This window comes from Herpailurus yagouaroundi, unplaced genomic scaffold (assembly GCF_014898765.1).
Source record: "Herpailurus yagouaroundi ecotype Mexico unplaced genomic scaffold, PumYag 180, whole genome shotgun sequence".
Taxonomy (NCBI): domain Eukaryota; kingdom Metazoa; phylum Chordata; class Mammalia; order Carnivora; family Felidae; genus Herpailurus; species Herpailurus yagouaroundi.
The window spans coordinates 2,776,778-2,790,992 of NW_024412411.1; the positions used below are offsets into that span (position 1 = coordinate 2,776,778).

Genomic DNA, 14,215 nt, shown 5'->3' on the forward strand with positions numbered 1-14,215 from the left:
AGCCATAGAGAGTAATAAATACTGATACATATTACAACATGGATGAACCTCAAAAAATACTTGGTAAGTGAAAGAAGCCAGCCACAAAAGGCCACTGTATTTATAGGTTCTCCAGAGAAATAGAACCAAGATGATGTGTATATGTATAAAAAGATATTTATTTTAAGGTACTGGCTCACATGATTATGGAGGTTGGCAAATCTAAAATCTGCAGGGTAGGATAATAGGCTGGAGACCCAGAGAAAAGCCAATGTTGCCATTTAAGTCAAAGGTCATCAGGCTGGAGACCCACAAAGGAGCTGCTTTTAGGTCCAAAGGCCATCTGCTGCAGAATTCTCTTACCTGGGAAGGAAGCCAGTCTTTTGTTCTATTCAGGCCTTCAGCTGATTAGATGAGGCCCACCATATTATGGTGAGCAATCTGCTTTATTCAAAGTCTACTGATTTAAATATTAGTCTCATACAAAAACATCTTCAGAAAAACATTCATATAATATTTGATACATGTCTGGGCACTGTGGCCCAGCCAAGTTGACATATAAATTAAAAATTACAGCCACATACTAAATGATTCCATTTTTATGAAATGTTGAGAGAAAGCAAATCCATAGAAATAAAAAGCAGATTAATCATTGTCATGAGCTCAGGGAAGGGGGTGAAATGGCAAGTGATTGCTTATTTGTATGGGGTTTCTTTCAGGGTAATAAAAATGTTCTGGAATTAGTGATGATACTTGTACAACACTGTGAATATACTGGAAACCACCTAATTGTATACTTTAAAATGTTAAAATAAGCATAACTTTCTGTTATGTTAACTTTACTTAATATTTGTTTTTTAAAGTTTATTTTATTTATTTTGAGAGAGAGAAAGCAGGGGAGGGGCAGAGAGAGACAGACACAGAATCCGTCAGTGCAGAGCCCAATGTGGAGCTCAAACCCACAAACAGTGAGATCATGACCTGAGCCTAAGTTAAGAGTTGGATGCTTAACAGACTGAGCTGCCTAGGTGCCCCAATTTTACTTAACAAAATAACTCATTGATATTTCCTGTGAATAAGATCCTGTCAATAAGAATATATCTGTATTATGGCACATTGACCCACCAATGGCACTTTTCCATGGTACGTGACACTTTATATTGCTAATGTTCAGCATATAAATGAATATTTATAGGGTACTGGCATCAAAAAAAAAAAAAAAACCCACATGGGGGCACCTAGGTGGCTCAGTCAGTAAGCATCTGACTTCGGCTCAGGTCATGATCTCACGGTTCATGACTTCGAGTCCCACATCGGGCTCTGTGCTGACAGCTCAGAGACTGGAGCCTGCTTCAGATTCTGTGTCTCCCTCTTTCACTGCCCCTCCTCTGCTCACACTCTGTCTCTCTCTGTCTCTCAAAAACAAACATTAAAAAATAATAAAATAAAATAAAATAAAATAAAATAAAATAAAATAAAATAAAATAAAAATGACACATAGACCTACAACAGAATAGAGAGCCCAGAAACAAACCCATGTATATACAGTCAACTAATATTTGACAAGGGAGCCAAGAATACTCAATGGGGAAAGGACAGTGTCTTCAATAAATGGTAGTGAGAACACTATCCACATATAAAAGGATGACATTGGACCCCTATTTTATACCACTTACAAAAATTAACTCGAAATAGTTAACTGTAAGACCTGAAACCATAAACCTCCTAGAAGAAAACATAAGGTAAAACAGTTCCTTGACATTGGTCTTGGCAATAATTTCTTGGAAATGATACAAAATCACCAGCAGCAAAAGCAAAAATAAACAAGTTTTACTACATCAAACTAAAAACCTTCTGCGCAGCAAAAGAAACAATCAACAAAATAAAAAGGCAACCTACAGACTGAGAGAAAATATTTACAAGCCAAATATTTGATAAGGTGTCACTATCCAAAATACATAAGAAACTCACAGAACTCAGTAGGAAAAAAAAATAATAATAACCCAATTAAAAGGGGGAAGAGGACCTGAAAAGACAGTTTTCTAAAGAAGACATACAACCGGTCAACAGGTACATGAAAAGGTACTCAACATCACCAATCATCAAGGAAACATAAATTAAAACCAAAATGAGATATTACTTCACACCTGTTCATATGGCAATTACCAAAAAGAAAAGAAACAAGTGTTGGCCAATGTGGAGAACACATAATCCTTAGGCACTGTTGGTGGGAATGTAAACTGGCGCAACCACTATGGAATACGGTATGGAGGTTTCTCAAAAAATTAAAAATAAAACTACCACATGATTCAGTAATCCCACTTCTGGGTTTGTATCTAAAGGAAATGAAATCAGTATCTTGAAAAGATATCTATATCCCTGTATTCAATATAGCATTATTCACAATAGCCAAGACATAGGAACAACCTAAGTGTCCACTGACAGAAAAATGGATTAAAAAAGCATGGTCTGTGTGTGCACGCACATGTGTGTATACATACATACACAAATATATACATATACACAATGACACACACAAAAAAGGAAATCTAGCCATTTGCAAGATCAATGGAAATTGAGGGCATTATACTAAGTGAAATAAGTCAGACAGAGAAACATGCTGTATGATCTCACTTATATGTGGAATCCAAAAAAGCTAAAAAAAATCACAGACAGAAACAGAATAGTCGTGGCTAAAGGATGGGGGAAATGGCGAGATGGTGGTCAAAGGGTACAAATCAATACAAGATGAGTAAGTTCTGGGGTGTATCGTATAGTTCTAAATGTACATCAGAGTGGCTATAGTTAACAATTGTAGATTATACATTGAAAGTTGCTAAAAAAAAAAATAGACCTTAAATGTTCTTACCACACACACAAAAAAGTTAATTATGTGATATGATGGATGTGTTAACTAACCTACAGTGGTAATCATTTTGCAATATAGACATGTATTGAATCATCCCACTGTATACCTTAAGCTTCTACAATGTTATATGTCAATTACATCTCAATATAGCTGGAAAAAAATGAAATTCAAATGAAATGCCTTAACCAAAAACTGTCAAGAAACTAGAAATAAAAAGAAACTTCCGGGGTTCCTGGGTGGCTGAGTCAGTTAAGGGTCTGAATTTTTATCTCGGCTCAGATCATGATCTCATTGCTCATGAGATCAAGCCCTGCAATGGACTCTGCACTGACAGCACAGAGCCTGCTTGGGATTTTCTCTCTCCCTCTCTCTCTGCTCCTTCCCTGCTCATGCACAAGCATGGCTCGCTCACTCTCAAAATACATAAATAAACTTAAAAAAAAAAAAAAAAAAAAAAAAGAACCTTCCTAGACCTGATTAAGGGCATCTATTAAAACTCTACAGATAAAACATGTGCAGTCTCAATGATTTTGACCTAAGATTAGGAAGAAAGCAAAGAGATAGAAAGTAAGGATGTCCACTCTCATCACTTCCATTCACTAACTGGTACAATATGAAAGGGCAAGAAAAGGAATGAGGCATAAGAATTGGAAAGGAAAAAGTCAAACTATCTTTTTTTTAGATGACATGATTATGTACAGAGGAAAAAAAAATTTTTTTACAGGGAAAATATTAAGAAATCCACAGAAAAGCTACTAACTTAGTAAATTTAGCTAGGTCACAGGATATAACCTAATATTCAATATTCACTTCCATATCAGCAATGAACAGTAAGAAAATGAATTTTTTCAATGCTCCATTTACAACAGCATCAAAAAATAAAATAAAATGTTTATGGGTAAATTTAACAAATGATATGGAATACCAAGACACTGAAAAATGCAAAACACTGTGAAGGAACATTAAATATATTAAATAATAAATGAATGGAAAGATATCCTACATTCATGGACTGAAAGACTTTTATGTTATTAAAATGACAGTTCTACTGGAACTGAAAAACAGAGTCAATACAGTCACAATTAAAATCCTAGCAGGCCTTTTGAAGAAATTGACAAGTTAATAGTTAATAAGCTTTCTATTGAAAACAAAAAATCTAAAATAGCTAAAACACCTCTGAAAAAGAACAAGATGGGAAGATTTACATTACTTAATTTCAAGACTTACAATAAGACTATAGTTATCAAAACAGTGTGGTAGTGGCATGAAGATAAACAAATAGCTCAATGAATCAAAATAGTATCCATGAAAACACACACACACACCCCAAGTGATTTTCAACAAAGATGCAAAAGCTAATTCAATGCAGCAAAGATAAGTTTTTCAACAAATGGTGATGGAACAATGAACTTGAAATGGATCGTGACACTAAATGTTAAGCAGGGCACAAAAAAGCAAAGAAAAATTTGATGAAGCAGATTTCACCCAAATTTGAACCTTTTATTCTTTGAAAGACACAAGTTAAGAAAATGACAAAGCAAGCCACACACTAGGAAGGAGAAAAAATTATCTTATAAAGGGCTCGCATAAATAACTCTTACAGTTCAACATTAAGAAGTCAAACAATCCAATTTTTATTTTATTTTTTCAAATTTTTTTTTTTTAACGTTTATTTTTGAGATAGAGAGAGAAAGAGCATGAACGGGGGAAGGTCAGAGAGAGGGACAGAGACACAGAATCTGAAACAGGCTCCAGGCTCTGAGCTGTCAGCACAGAGCCCGACACGGGGCTGGAACACACAAAGCGCGAGATCATGACCTGAGCTGAAGTCGGCCGCTTAACCGACTGAGCCACCCAGGCGACCCCAAACAATCCAATTTTTAAATATGGGCAAAAGATGTGAACTGGCATTTCACAAAAGAAACTATCTAAATGGTCAACAATAATGAAAAGATGTTTAACATCACTAGTCATTAACGAAATGCAAATTAAAATGACATGACATACCACCAAACACCCCACTAGAATTACTGAAGTTAAGAACGCTAACAATATCAAGTGTTTATGAGGATATGGTACAACTGGAATGCTCATATACTGCTGACAGGAATACCAAATGGTACAGCTACTCTGAAAACATTTTGGCTGTTTCTTATCAAGTGAATACACATGTATTAAATAAAGGACCCAGCAATCACACTCTTAGGTATTTACTGAAGAGAAATGAAAACAGGTCCATTCAAAGGCTTGTACACAAATATCACAGCAGCCAAAAATGTAAACAGTTTGTAACAGCTAAAAACTGGAAACAATGAAATGCCCATCCACTGGTGAATGGATAAACAAATTGCAATATACCCTTACTATGGAAAACTACTTAGCAATAAAAAATGAATAAAATATTAAGATATGCAACAATATGAATCTCAAAAAACACTGCACTGAACACAAATTACACTGAATAAAATATGTTAAACACAAAAGTACCTACAGTATGATTCCATGTATAAGGAATTCTAGGAAAGACACAGATATAATGACAGAAAGAAGATCACTAGCTGTCTGCAGCTGGGGCATCAAAGGGCACAAGAAAACATTTTAAGCTGATGGAAATGTTCCGTATCTTGAGCGTGGTGGTGATAATTTAATTACATACAATTACTAAAAAAATCAAACTATACGCTTGAAAATGATTTTTATTGCAGGCAAATCATACCTCAATAAAGTTGAAAGTAAATAAAACATAAAAGTGGAAAATAAATAAAAATTAAGTAACACCACTTCAGAATCTGCAAAAGACTGACATAAAAAATTTTTGGTTTATCATTTCTGAAAAGTCAAAGTGCTTCCATTGTTACAAGATTTGATTTCGAGTTAGTTTAGGATCATTGCCTGAACCTCTATGCTGGACCAAGTATCTGTCTGCTATATTCCCAAAGCATGTATCTGTCGTACTGCTAACTACATTACAGTGAAAATATCTCTGTATAATGCTAAGTGAAATACAACACTCAGAGAAAGACAAACACCATATGATTTTCACTCACATGTGGAATTTAAGAAACAAAACAAATGAGCAAAGGAAAAAAAGAAAGAGAGACAAACCAAGAAACAGATGCTTAACTAGAGAGAACAAACTGATGGTTACCAGAGGGAAGGTGGGTGGGGGAATAGGTGAAACAGGTGAAGGTGATTAAGAAAGGAGTGTACCTGTACACTGGGTAATGTATGGAAATGTTGAATCTATATTACACTATACTAATAGCATGTGTTTTATATATTAATATATGATACTGTACTATATACTATCAGACAATTCTGTATACCTAAAACTAATACAACACTGTATGTTAACTTTATTGGAATTAAAATTAAAAAATAAATAAAATAGGGAATAGATAATTAGAAAAAAAATACCTGCATTTGTGTCTATCTCTCTTACATATCTTTGTACCTCCAAGCATTAAGTTTGATGCCTGGTACGCAGATGCTCAATTAAACTGAAATGAATCTATACAGAACTTACACATAAACTACAGATACATATACTTTTCAAGAAAAAAGTTAAGATATGCCAGAAAAGAAAAAAGGGCTTGTTAACATCAGCTTTCTTTACTTTAGAGTGTACACAAATTTATTTTAGATATTCATAAAATCTAATTATAACAAGCCATATTAATTTGACATGATATTCCTCTAAGAATCCCACAAATCAAGCAAATCCTCCTCCAGAGGTTTGTAAAAGCCTTTAAAAGTTCCCCTCATTAAAGTATCCTTTAGTTTTGTAATATCTGAAACAAGGTGCCAGATGTTCCAGTAAATACTACCAGTGCAAGTGCTAAGGCAAAAAGTATCAAGAAATGTTTTCTGTTACACAGCTTCAGAGGACCCAACAGTCACACTTTCCCACTATGCACAGAGCTCATCTTAAATGTAGGTTAGACTATGGGGCATCTGACTGGCTTAGTCCATGGAACGTGAGATTCTTGATCTTGGGGTTGTGAGTTCGAGCCCCATGTTGGGTGTAGAGATTACATAAAAAATGAAAATAAATGCAGGCTGTAATATAAGCACTAGTAGCTGCACTGCAATTCCAGTGCAGGTCAATTGGCCTGCCATTTGGCATTAGTGAAAAACCCTCTGCACACTTTATACCTAGTACAATTAAATAACACACAACATGACACCATTTCACTCTACGTCTCCTAATCAGAAAAGACTGTACAAACTTACTAATGTAAGGCAAGAGAGTTGCAGTACTAAATGGTGAAATTCTAATATAGTTTAATTACATTTCAACAGAATACATTCATTTAAAAGCAGGCCAGCAATGGACTGAGCCACAGAGACTGACATGCAGCAACAATAATCCCTGTTAAGTAAAGCATTTCAAGATCTTCAGAGTCCTTTCCCATCTTATCCCCTCTGCCCCTCACAACAACCCTGTGAAACCAGAAAAGGCTATTTCCACCCCATAAATGAGGCAAGTTACAGACGAGAGCAATTTAAAAACACACACAATTGCTAGTAAGTAGTTCTGGTTAGGTCGGGGGAGAAACTGGGGAAAGAACCTAGAACCAATTTTATTTAAGACATTTTCCATGATAAATAATATGAAACTTGGTGATAAAAATGAAGCCAAGGATAAAGAGAATAAGGACAATGAAACAATCAATTTTACATTATTTCCATATTTTATTGCCTTCCCTTCCACTGTCTACAGTACACCCTCATATAAGGCATCACCATATGCCTCACTAATCTCACTTCCCTAGAGAAGATCTCGGAAACAAAAATACAGTAGGGAAGTGGAAAGAGAATAGGTTAGGAGTCAGAGATCCTGAATTTTTCTAATCCTGGCTTTGGATAAGTATCTTCATCTCTTTGAGCAACAATTTTTACATCTGCAAATCACATATATCTTACTAGGTTGTTTTGAAGATTAAGTGAAATAAATGGATATAGAAGCACTTTGGGAAATGTAAAGAACTCAGCTAATGCTTATTATTAGGCTACAAATATGTGGTACAAAAATTCATAATAGGTGTCTTACAGAATTGTGTTAATAAATCCAAATTATTTTAATTATTTATAAGTTTTACACAATCATATATACAATCACTTTAAAAAATATTTGTTGAGGGGCGCCTGGGTGGCTCAGTAGGTTGGTGTCTGACTTCAGGTCAGGTCATGATCTTGTGGTTTGTGGGTACGAGCCCCGCATCGGGGTCTCTACTATCAGTGCAGAGCCTGTCTGAGATTTTCTGTCTCACTCTCTCTCTGTCCCTCCTTCTGTCTCTCTCACTCTCAAAATTAAACATAAGATTTTTTTTTTAATTAAAAATTTTTGTTGACTGAATAGACTATTCCAGAATTAACAATAATTTTTAAATCTGTTAAGTCCAAATGAAGAAAATGCACTGTATTACAGAACTCTAAAATCTGACAAGGTATTTGGTAAAATAAGTACCTGTAAAGTTAGCTGGTAAAAGTAAGGCTTCGATCTTCACAGGATTCTCTACAAGCTAATATTTGCATCCAAACATTTCCAGAACTACTTAAAAATCATAAAAATCATAAAATCAGAGAAATGAGAAACTTTAGACATCACGGAGAGAACACCTTTGATTCACAGAAAAAGTGACTGAGGCAAGAAAGAATTTTATACAATTTTCAAATTTCCCTTACTGGAGCTGGGAGTGTGTGGAAGAGAAGGACATCAAAAACAAAATGAAGCAAGAATTTCTTCCAGTTAGGGTCTTAAATCTGCATTCCCCTCATCAAAAAATCCTTGAGTACAGTAACAAGAAAACAGCTATAGGAAGTTACTGAATTTCTGCAGAATTAAAAAATTTATGGCTAGAATACTACAATTCCAGTCATAACACTGCCTAAGAATTTCACATTTTGACAGAGATAGAATAATATCTTACAGGATTAATAAACAAATTTATTTATAAATAAATATTGTGGATCACTTCTCAGGCTTTTGGCTGAAATCAAGTGTAGAATCTGTTCTTATCAATTTAATAAGTACTGTGGAAAATTTAAAAACTACCACTGGATATCCAAAACTCTGAACTTCTTATAGCCTAGTTCATAGATCTATTACTATTTACTGGAAAATCTGTATTATTATTTTTTTTTTTAAGTAGGCTTCACGCCTAGTGTGGATTCCAGTGCTGGGCCTGAACTCATGACCCGGAGATCGAGAACTGAGCTAAGATCAAGAGTTGGACACTTAACTGACTGAACCACCCAGGCACCACTGGAAAATCTGTGTTCTTTTTTTTTTTTTTTAATTTTTTTATTTATTATTTTTGAGAGAGTGAGTGGGGAAGGGGCGGGGGGGGGGGGGCGGGCAGTGCAGATAGAGGATCCAAAGCAGGCTCTGTACTGACAGCAAAGAGCCCGATGCAAGGCTTGAATTCATGAATCGTGAGATCACAACCTGGGCTGAAGTTGGACACTTACCCGACTGAGCCACCCAGGCGCCCCTGGAAAAGCTGTTTCTTAAAAGTGCTTTGTAATATTTCCCTAAAATTAAAACTTTATATATTTGAATAGACACCTAATTTAAATCTAAAAAGTTTACTTTGGTCAACATTTGCTTTACACATGTCACATAAAACTGATAGAGCAAAGATGCAAACTGAGAGTGGTGTCTCCAGACACCACTTTTTAAGATAAGTAAGAAAGCAACAGTGATCATCTCTGGATGACAGGACCACGGAGTGATTTTAACTTTCTGTGAACATTTTTCAACATGGAAGTACAACTAAAAATATAAATCCACATCCATGTAGTTACCACAAATGTTAAACTTGCATTTTATTTGCTTCAAATGTATTTCGGGGAAATGTAACTGCACAATATACTAAAGTCTACCAGTTCTAGAACTGATCCACCTTCTCTTCTAAGAGACGACCAATACCATGTGCTTCCTACCCAAGTTTTTATACTTTAAATATACAGATTTCTGGGGCGCCTGGGTGGCGCAGTCGGTTAAGTGTCCGACTTCAGCCAGGTCACGATCTCACGGTCCGTGAGTTCGAGCCCCGCGTCGGGCTCTGGGCTGATGGCTCAGAGCCTGGAGCCTGTTTCCGATTCTGTGTCTCCCTCTCTCTCTGCCCCTCCCCCGTTCATGCTCTGTCTCTCTCTGTCCCAAAAATAAATAAACGTTGAAAAAAAAAATTTAAATATACAGATTTCTACCAACAGTACATAGTATTTTGTCATTCTGCGACTTGGGTCTTTCTGGTAAATGTTAAGACTATGAGATCCACCCAAGAGATGTATTTCTTTCAATTGTTGCATTATATTTCATCATATATTTATACCACTATTCATTTATTCAGCCATCTCCCTAAAAAGCACTTTAAATTGTTACCCATTTTTTGCAATTATATAACAATTTGTTCAGTCTTTTTATATAATATGCATATAATAAAATGCATAAATTTTATATATGTATTATGTGAGTTGTGACAAACATATACACCTGTGTAATCCAAATGCCTATCAAGATAGAGAATGACGGCATCATCCCAGAAAGTTCCTTCATGCCCTTCCTGGACAATTCCCTCTCATAACCTGCAGAGGAAACCACTGTATTGATTTCTTTTCCACCATAAATTAGTTTTGCCTATTCTTTTTTTTTTGCATATTTATTTTGAGAGTGAGAGACAGCGTAAGCTGGGGAGCGAGGGAGGGAGGGAGAGAGAGAGAGAGAGAGAGAGAGAGAGGCAGGGAGGGAGGGAAGGAGGGGGGAGAGAGACACGCAGAATCCAAAGCAGGCCCCAGGCTCCGAGCTGTCAGCACAGAGCCCGACGCGGGTCTCAAACTCACAAACGGTAAGATCATGACCTGAGCTGAAGTCAGACGTTTAACCAACTGAGCCACCCAAGTCCCCCAATTTTGGCTATTCTAATACTTAATGTAAATAAAATCATACAGTTTATCTCTTTATGTGGTTTTACTCAGAATGTTTTCCTTGTCCACATTGTTGTGTATATCCATAATTCACTTTTTTATTACTGAGTAATAAAATATGTAAAGGTTTATATATAGCATATATAAAGGTTTTGTCTTTTATTTGGGGGGTGGTGTTTATCTCTTCATTACTGATTCCCATTCACTGCATTGTGATCAGAAAATATGATAATACAATAATGATGTTTGCAAACTTCTATTGAGCCCTTACCACATGGCAAGGCACTGTACTGAACTCTAACCCTCACAATAGCTCTGAGGAGCACACTATTATCATTTCCATTTTACAGATGAGAAACCTGAAGCACAGGAGGTTAGGTGACTCATCTAGGTCATACAGGTAATGTAGAACCAGAATTTGGCTCCTGAGCCCTCTTAACCATGTACTACATAAAATGTATGGTATCATTTCCATGGGATTTGTTGAGACTTCCTTTATAAATAATTACATAATCTAGTTTTGTAACTGAAAAGTATATTCTCTTTATTAAATACAGAATTCCATATGTATGTAACTAAGCTTATTAATTATGGAATTCAAATCTTGTATATATTTTTATTTGAGATTAAAATCTCCCACTAGGACCACAGATTTGTCAATTTCTCCTTATAATTTTATAATTTGTACTCTTTTATGCTTATGTGATCTTCCAGGTGGATTATTCCATTTATCTTTAAGTATCTTTTTCCCTATTAATAAAAGTTCAATTCTACTTCATCTAATAAGGGAATATCATTTCTCCTTTTAAAAGTATTTTCTTTTTTTTAAAGATTTTTTTTTTAAGGCAATCTCTACAACCCATGTAGAGCTCAAACTTACAACCCTGAGATCAAGAGTCGCACGCCCTACTGACTGAGCCAGTCAGGTGCCCCTCTCTTTAGAAGTATTTTCTAACATATTTTACTGCTTTATTTTCAACTTTCAGTAGCATTAGGTTTTTTACACATCATTAGGTTTTTTACATACTTGGTACATAAGAATAGATCAACCTAGATATTAAATTTTTACATTAAAAAGAAGCAAAATTAAAAAACAAACAAGCTGGGGAGGAGGAGAATATTTGAAATTAACAAAGCAAACAGCCTAAAAAAAAAAAAAAACTTTCAATATTCAAACAGAAAATTCAACTATGGACATGCAATGGGCTGAATGTTTGTGTCCTTCCAAAATTCATACATTGGAATCTTAATGTCCAATTGATAGTATTAGTAGGTGGGGCCTTTGGAAGGCACTTAAGTCATGAGAATGGAACCCTTCACATAAATGCAAACTAGTGCCCACATAAAAGAGGTTCCAGAGAGATCCCTAACCCTTTCAGCCATTTGAGAACACAGCAAGAATGTACCAGCTATGACCAGGAAAAGGACCCTCAAGAGAGAACACAACCATGCCGGCACCTTGATCTTGGGACTTCTCAGCCTCCAGAACTATGGGCAATAAATTTCTATTGTTTATAGCTACCCAGTCTGTGGAAATTTGTTATAGCAGCTCAAATGGATGAGGATGGGACAAATGATTAACAAAACATGCAAAATAATGTAAAATAGTCAAACAAGAAAAAAATCCAACCTTGTTAATAACCAAAGAAATCCAGATTTAAACAGTAACGCTATTGCCTATTAGAATGCCCAATATTAGAACAATACTAGAATAATGATACCACATGCTGTGGCCATGTCTGGAAATAAGTACCTACACAGGGCAGGGGTATGCAATATGGCAGCAAGTATAAACAACCATTTAAACAGTATATAATGTTTGACCCATCAACTCTACTTCTCGAAATGTATCCTAAAAAGATAGTTACACAAATAAGAACATCAACCAGCATGTTACACTAAAAATTAGGTACTACAGTGTAGTATAAACTCTTTAGATAAACAAAGGAAAATAAAACTTGAGCTTAACAACAATGGTGACTTTATTTTAAAATTTACTAAAAAGTGATATGGTTAACAACGTCTCAATCGATAACAAATATTCCTTCAGCATCTACGTACCAGTCTATGAAATATACAAAGAGAAAAGACAGTCTTGCTCTCAAAAAACTCACAGTCTGGAAGGGAAAGTGTACACACACACACACACACACACACACACACAACATACAATATAATGAATAGTCTAACAGGACATTACAGGAGCACATAGAGTGAAAAACACAGGCTCCCCACAAAAGCTAAACTGGCACCTCCTCAAGCCAGTGTGTTGTTGTTATTCCATGTCTGTTTAGAAAATAGGCAGAATGCTGCCAAAAGGAGGGAGGGCAATGAATAAGCTGCAGAGCTCAGCACACACACATGCACCAAGAAAATTCTCCAATTCTCCTTTTTTTCCTCACATTTTTCCCAGAAGGAAGTTCTGGTAAATGCAATTTTCCCCCCATCTCATACTTCAAGTACTGTTCTGTTATGCCCCACTTAAGCTAGATAGTTTATTATTTCAACTCTGCACAGAGGAAGGATAACAAAAAAGGAATAAGAGAGGGGACAGAAAAGGCTTCCCAAATTAAAGTACTCTAAACATAAAATTTTAATAAAATATTTAAAAATGTAAAAATGTGATCTTGGACAAGTTAGTGAATCTCTTTGGGCTTAGGTTCCCTCACCTATATGAAGTGAATACCTACCTCTCAAGTGCTGAGATTTTTTTTTTAATTTGTTTATTTTGAGAGAGAGAGATGGGGGGGGGGGGGCAGAGAGATAGAGGGAGAAAGAGAATCCCAAGCAGGCTCCACACTGTCAGCACAGAGCCCAACAAGGGGCTCAATCTCATGAACCATGAAATCATGACCTGAGTTAAAATCAAGAGTCAGAGTGTTAACTGACTAAGCCACCCAGGCGCCCCTCAAGTTGCTCTGATTTAAATGAAATAATATATGTTTAAGCACTTTATAAACAGAAAACCAACTTGTAAAGCTTAAAACAATAAAGTCTTAACAATTAACAATTAACAATTAAGGACCAGGAAATGTCTGTATCTTTAGATACCCTGTGTGGGTGTGTGGATGGGTGTGATGTACAAAAATATTCACTGCAGCATTAACTAAAGTAAAATTTTGGAAACAAATATTGAACAATGGGTTAGTTAAGTACTGGGTAAGCAAAAAATAAAACAACACTGTAAACAATAGCTATTATAACAGTGGCCCTCAAGCTTTAACATACATGAGAATCACCAAAAAGGACTTGTTAAATCACGGATTTCTAGGTCCTACTCCCAGAATGTATGATTCAGCAGGTTTGTGATAAAGCCCAAGAAACTGCACTTCTAACAAATTCCCAGTTGGTACTACTAATCCAGGCAACACACTTTGAAAATCAAAATATTATAAAACTACTCATCTGTCCTTATCTCACCAAAAACAAAAGAAT

General features: G+C 35.6%; 1 protein-coding gene and 1 pseudogene across 4 annotated transcripts in view; one reads left to right on the forward strand and one right to left on the reverse strand.

Annotated features, from left to right (window-relative positions):
* The window catches only part of FCHSD2 (FCH and double SH3 domains 2), a 310,380-nt gene that overhangs the window by 264,223 nt on the left and 31,942 nt on the right, over positions 1-14,215 (reverse strand). The gene's annotated exons all lie outside the window — the stretch shown is intronic.
* Positions 8,822-8,935, forward strand: LOC121039538 (uncharacterized; annotated as a pseudogene).